Raw genomic sequence first — 7,147 nt, forward strand, 5'->3', positions numbered from 1 at the left:
TCATCCTCCCTCTGACCCTCTGAGCATTCTGGGTAATCTGGACTCACAACCTTCTGGATCTTCTTCAGCTCCTTCTTCACAAAAGTCATGATGTTGTCCTCCAGCAGCTGGAACAGAAGACGATATGAATGACACAAGCAGACTGAAACCATGGAGACAAACATCAGATCCATGTTGGACACACTGACAATCCACTGGTCTACAAAGAGCAGCATGGACATGATGGAAAGTAGTTGTTGTACATGTACAGACCAGAAAGATGGAGTCCAGCTGTGTCTGATGCTGCTGGGTAGACTGACCACTGAGAACCTCTGAGCTCTGCTGGTGGACTCTGTGGACCAATCATCAACAATTAGCTCTCATCCATTACAAGATTGAAGACACTACTCTGCTTCAAATATTCACTTATTGATCACCTCTTCTAAGGCTGTGTTTTCCCAACTACTGCTATGAACGCAAGAAAGAAATCCAGCTTTGGTCCAAGCTACACTACAAGGTAGAAACACAGACTGGATACACAACATTTACTGACTCTTTACCTCTTTGGACCAGAACCATGTCCTCCTTTAAAATGAATAGGAATGTCCTTTGACCGGTCGCTCTTCAAGGACACACAACTGGGTCCAGATCCAGGTCCAGATCCAGGTCCAGCTCCAGGAGAGTCTGGTCTCCTGAAAGTAAACCACCACAGATAAATGTTCATGTTGGATAAAAACTGATGAGAATAAGTTCAACGCAGAGACGTAAGAAGTAAAAGGATGAAACAAACATGTTGAATAAAGTCAGTGATGTAAGAGTGATGAACCAGCTTTAACCCAAAGAGGAAGAGACATGAAAGTAGAACCATCAGCTCCTCATGGAGGACAGCTTCACTCACTCTTTACCTCTCTGGACCAGAACCACGTCCTCCTTTAAAATGAATAGGAAAGTCCTTTGACCGGTCGCTCTTCAAGGACACACAACTGGGTCCAGATCCAGGTCCAGGTCCAGGTTCAGGTCCAGATCCAGATCCAGGTTCAGGTCCAGGTCCAGGTCCAGGTCCAGGTCCCTCTCTCTGGTCCATGCTGATGAATTCACTCTTTCTTCTTTCCCCTGCAGAGGAAACACTGATCATTCATGTGAACATCAACTGAAATCATTCCTGCTGTAGAAAGATCAGCTGATCCTCCACTGACTTTGATGTTTGTTTGGGTTGTGCTGAGACTGGTGTAGATATTACTCCCTGTATTTTGTAAGAGGATGGATCATGGTACATACAACTACACAATCATGGTGAGTACCAGTGTGGGGCATGTTACTTTTAAAAGGTAAATAGTTATAGTTACTAATTACAAAAAGTAACTGAGTTAGTAACTGAATTACTCCACTATAAAAGTAACTAGTTACCAGGGAAAGTAACTATTGCGTTACTCTTCTTAAATATGTCTAATAATTTGATATTTTTCTTAGCAGGTTTCAGCCAGTTGCATATAGAATTGAATAGACACACACTTAAACAGAACTTTTAATATTTATTGCCCCTCAGACTCCAACTGGTAACATATAAGGCTTTCACATCGGCTAAAGTCCTGGGTCGGACCTCCACCTGTGAGAGCTGCTGCCTGTTTTTTCCTCCCTCATACGTCATCGCGTACATTGCAGATAAAGTTTCAGTTTGTTGATGACCTGAAGAATGGACCCGTCAAACCCCCGCTCTTTCTAAAGGCTGCTGATATTAGAATAAATCACTGTGTCCTGCACAGAGCCCGATATCTGCCTCCAAATCCCCCTTTTCTCGGATGCAGAGCGCTGCCATGATCATTAAAGTGGGAGATCACTATACAAGCTGGATATAAACACAGTCGCCGTTCACCTATGTGCTTCCATTAACCATCGTGTAACAACACATTTGATTTGTTTGACTGAAAAAAGGAACAGAGATCAGTCTTTATGGGACTCGAACAAAACTTGTTTTTGAGCTGAAGCTTCTACAATGATACAGTCTGTCAGGCCGTCAATCAGAATTTAACATTTAACGTTTATTTGAACGCCATTATTCCCATCACTGGTGAGTACACATGACATAAATAAAATAAATAATAACATAATATGTGTATAGAGCACTTTTATAGAAGCAATGCAACTGAAAGCATCGAAACTTAATTATAAACAAGATAAAATGAATAAAAAGGCATCAAATGCATTAAATGAAGTAAAACCAGAATCATTTATTAATGGATTATCTCCATCTCCTGTGTTAAATACTTAGTTTTGGCTCAGTTATAGAAACAAACAACGTCTCTTTCTGCCTCTTGGTTGGTTAAGGACATGACAGACACGGTGTGTTGTATACAATCAGTTTTTCGCAACTCTCTGAATCTACGTAGGCCGCCATATTTGATTTTTTTAATTTACTAAATGCGGCCACCGCATTGGTCTCAAACGATCACGTGACACGTGCCGTTTTACTACTTCCTTATTACGCTCAAGACGAACTAGTCATGAATTAAAACATCGATTATAAAGAAAACTGCGGGATTAAGAAAGAAGAACTTTTACTTTAGAACTCAGTACGAACCTGTTTATTTTATGAAGTAAAAAGTAGGAGGATGACCGAGGTGAGAACGAGATGAAACGAACACCGAGGTCACCTGATGGTCTAATGACTGGATGGAAACACATTCTGGATATTTAAATTCTCTTTGAATTTCAGCTCCATGTGACGGATAAATCTTAGAGTAAAAGTACTTAGTTACTTTACCCTTCCTCTTCTGAGGCCGAAGAAGAAAACACCACAAACTGCTTCATTACCTTCAGACGAGAAAAACATCTGCAACACGTCCCTGGAGAAAGTGAAAGTAACTGAACCAGGAAACAGAGAAGAGGAGGAGTCAAAGTAAAGAAGTGATCACCTGTTTAAAGGAACATCACTGAATAAAACACATGAAACTCACTGAACTGGAGCCAGAGAAACACAATGGATTAGATTTATTCACCATTCATCAGGGAAGTAGGTTTGAGAGGAAAAGGCTTTTACTTTCACACAATTAGTACGTGTAATTAATTCCCCCCAAAAATATGGATGTATAAAATCACATGATCATCTAGAATCTGAGTTTTATTGTATTTTCTTTATTTGTTTTATTTTTTAACAGTTGCTCTCTTCCACAGAAACACTTGAAAATAATTAAAAAGTGTATCTCTTTGGCATTAAATATGGCCTTTTATTCAACACGTGTATTGTTGAGCCTCTACAGTTATTTACCCTTGAAGTAACTGACACTTTGACTCCTAAACAAGTCTCTTATATCCACTTTTCTTTTCTTTGACGTCCTTCAAATCCTATACAGCACACGCACGCAAACAGACACAAACAAACATGTAGATGACATCACTGATATTAAAATCCGTCTAGTGACGTGACCCAGACAGAACAAATGCTGAACATGTTGACAACTTCCACTCGTGGTTTCAGATTCATGTCCTGCCTCTGGTCCGGTCCAACCAGCAGGTTGAATGTAGCTTTTACCAGCAGGTGGAGTGACAGCGGGGACAGCCAATCACATGTACGTTAGTGAGAAACCAGCAGCCAATCAGAGAGCGATATTTAGGTTAGCCAGTTCTACGCTCTTGGCCGTTCTTGTGGTGGACGTTTGGTTCACAGCTCACATGTCTGCACATTAAGGAGGCTTTATTTAACAGTACGTAGCGTCACCATGAATCAGTAATGAGGTCAGTGTGTTTACAGCTCCTCACAGCTTTTGTTTCTGTGGTGTAACACAGTCACAAACATTCTGTGTTTGCTTCTTCCAGAGCTCAGCGATCTTTGTGAAATGCAAAACAAGACAAGAAGCCGGAGCAGAAGGTGTGGGGAAATACAAAGTGATGAACAGCAGAGAGAGGAGAGAGGCTAGAGGGAAAGAAGCTGCAGAGAGAGATGATGAAAAAGAGAGAACTAGTGCAGCGAGGAAGCTCAAACTAATCAGCTCCACATCAAAGGACGAGAAGTAAAGGACCAACTTCACAGGCGCTTGAAACTGAAACAGGTTTTTAATTAAAGATCCTTTTTCTTTTCTCTTTAAAAGTTGTTGTGTTGTGAAGGTTCTGGAAAAGTGAGCAAAGTCATTTACACTGGATTTGTCTCAGATGTTCTTGTTGCGTATCCATAACCGGGTCATGTCAAACTGAAGCCAGTATTTGCACTAAGAACCTGGAATGCCTGAACATTATAAACAGAGATGCACTTTATAACACACTGGCTTCTACCCAAAGAACCTGGTCCAGAACTGAGTCCACACACACAAATAATAATCACTCACAAACAGTGAACACATAGAACTGAGGAGAATGAGGAACGACTGGCCGAGTTTCAGGCCACGTCCACATGAATGTGATTTTTGGGTGAAACCGTAAAAGTCTTGCACATCTTACTTGGCCCTGCCCCTCGTCCCTCCAGCCCCCGACGCCTCATAACAACATCATCAGCGGTGGACTACAGGCTGGTGATGCAAGATATACCATTACTACACCAACACAGTGGTGGGAAAAGTTTTTGGACACCCCATGCATTTGTGAAATATTGCATTAAGAATCAATGTTAGGTCTTCAAGTGTAACATCTTTTAGTTCAGTCACGGACAAAATACTAAACAAATCCTAAAACAGCCATTAAAAACTGGTTCCATGAAAATACATCAGAAATGTTGAGTACTGGGTCATTTTGGTTCTAGTGATCCACTAATGGAGGCTGTGCTTTTTATCAGAAGACACATTTTCTATGTTTCTGTATAAAGCCAAAACATTTAAAAGTTCTTCAGAGACTGAAATGTCTGAAACAAGGAACCTAACGCAGGAAACACGCCCGAAACACCAGGAAGTGCAGATTCAGTCCTTCATCAGTTGGATCCACTCTGCGGAAAAACAGATGAACCAACAGACCAACATCTGATGGTCCAAGGGTTTCTACAGCAAGAACTGACCTCATCCTGATCCACGTGTGCAGGGAAAACCAGCCAATGACATCACAGTGGTCAAACCAGACTGTGTCCAGTGTTCCAGTCTCACTGTCCGTGGTGGACGTTTAGATCATGGCTTAAGGTCCTACAAGGCTGTGAATAAGCCCCTGATCAATGAGAGACAGAGGTTAGACCCAAGAACAAGAACTGGACAGTCAGGACCTGGAAGAAGAACAAACGAACCAACGACCCAGGAATGAAGCATCCTGACGTGACTGGGATCCGTCAGTGACCGGGTACCTGTACATGGAGGAAACCTCTCCTTCCCAATGTGGTACCAGCTGAACTTAACAGACCCTAGTCATCCACAGATATTCTTATTTAAACCCCAACTCTCTCTCAACAACAACACTTATTTAGACTAAAAACCTGCAGAGACAATGGAAACATGACTGTCCACCTACAAAGACCCTTTTAACACCGGGTGTTTCTATCAGACTCCAGACTGTCAGCTGATACATATACACAGAGAGTGTGTGTGTGTCTGTGTGTGTCTGTGTGTGTTGGATCGTTCAGATTCAGACGTGAGTCGATGGATCAAGCCACTGTTCACATTCAGAGTGTGAAGCGGTGAGCCAGCAGTGATTTCATCTGCAGGGAATTTAACTGTGCGCGCGCACACACACACACACACACACACACACACACACACACACACACACAGTCTAAAATAAAGGAATTCCAAACGGTCCCACAGCGAAGGATAAGGTTTTAAATGCATTGTGGGAAACTTTAGAAAGAGGGCAGCTGGGTCGTCAGCTGGACACGACACAATAACCTGACGTCACAGTGTCACATGATACACCAGCAGGTGTCTGCTCACACAAACTCACGTTGTGTTACCGTGAATCAGCATCTGTTCCAGGACAATTCAAACCTGTCTGACTCGTATATAGCAGATGATGCAGGTAAGAATAACGGTTACACCGGTTCATAATAACAAATACCAGCATTTATTTATTTAGATTTTTTAACCTCCTGAGACCTGGCGTCCTCATACGGGGACAGTACGTTTTAGGTTAGTTGTAGCTTATTCTGCTTCATTTAGACCTGTTGTCCTCATAAAGAGACACTTACATGACACATTATGTTCTGGTAGCAAATACTAAATTAACAAATTCACAAGCACTCGTTTGACGACTTCACTGTTTCCAGTTTTGCTTTTGCATTAAAATAAACAGTTTTATATTTTGGTTCACAAAAATGAAAGTGAAATAATCCTTGTGTTTGTGTTTTCTTTTAAAAACTACTTCCAGTTCAAAGATGATGCTCATTTTTTATACTTCTTGGTCCTAGTAATCCCAAATACCTAAACATCTGAATCTTATTTTAAAGTTACTAAGGAGACCAGACCGGCGTACGAGTGTATTCTGCTTCTGAACATGAAGTGTGACTGTGTTGCTGTGCGCGTGGTGCAGATGGAAGGTCTGAAAAATGAAGCAGGAGGAGGAATAATTAAACAAAGATGCGAGTGAGTCTGGCTGAAGTGCGGTTGTGTCATCGATATTGTGGCTTTGCGTGACTCTGCGTTCGGACCGTTCAGTCTCTGTGGTACAAACCTTAAAACAAAAGCAGCTGCAGCTCAGTGAGAACAGATTTACTTTGGAAACCCTCCTTTCGCTGCACATTTGGTATCTGATCTCCCCTGAACAAACACACTAATGTCCCTCCAACGGGCCAAGTAAGAAATATTAGTGTTCCTATAATCACAGTAAAATGTGGAGCAGATTACACGTTGCTCTCACTAAGTGGACTAAGATGTTTACACTGTACAAACACAGGATCATCTGAGCTCTGTGTATTTTGAAAATGAGTCTGTAGAGTTGTTTTAGCCTTGTTCCCAGGAAGAGAAGAATTATGAGTCTACACGCAAACACAAAGAGAAGGGCTGTAATTCATCACGGTTGTTGACTGAGTGTGCGCTAAAACAAACTATTGGTAAATGCTTGAATTCATCATTTCCACATGAATTAATCACAAGACGCTAAAGAATTTGCTGAACACACTGCCAGTTTATCTTCTACTAACAGAATCAACACCGATCAATCATATCATTATGACCAAGGTATTAGCATTAGCACATGTTAGCATTAACTCATTTAAGTCAAACCATTCCTCAACCAGGGAGCATCATCCTGCTGAGAGGAGCCATTG

General features: G+C 41.6%; 1 long non-coding RNA gene across 4 annotated transcripts; it reads right to left on the bottom strand.

The window, feature by feature from the left end:
• Positions 1-270: 270 nt before the first annotated feature.
• LOC124996015 lies at positions 271-2,996 on the bottom strand. 4 transcript variants are annotated; one of them, XR_007110784.1, is made up of 4 exons: positions 2,741-2,996; positions 2,558-2,645; positions 540-1,092; positions 271-331 (listed from the first exon to the last, which is right to left on the bottom strand). It is a non-coding gene; the product is annotated as an uncharacterized LOC124996015 (long non-coding RNA). The 4 variants fall into 4 exon arrangements; XR_007110785.1 differs by having other exon boundaries at positions 2,736-2,996; XR_007110786.1 differs by lacking the exon at positions 2,558-2,645 and having other exon boundaries at positions 2,791-2,996.
• Positions 2,997-7,147: the final 4,151 nt, after the last annotated feature.

This window comes from Mugil cephalus, chromosome 18 (assembly GCF_022458985.1).
Source record: "Mugil cephalus isolate CIBA_MC_2020 chromosome 18, CIBA_Mcephalus_1.1, whole genome shotgun sequence".
Taxonomy (NCBI): Eukaryota; Metazoa; Chordata; class Actinopteri; order Mugiliformes; family Mugilidae; genus Mugil; species Mugil cephalus.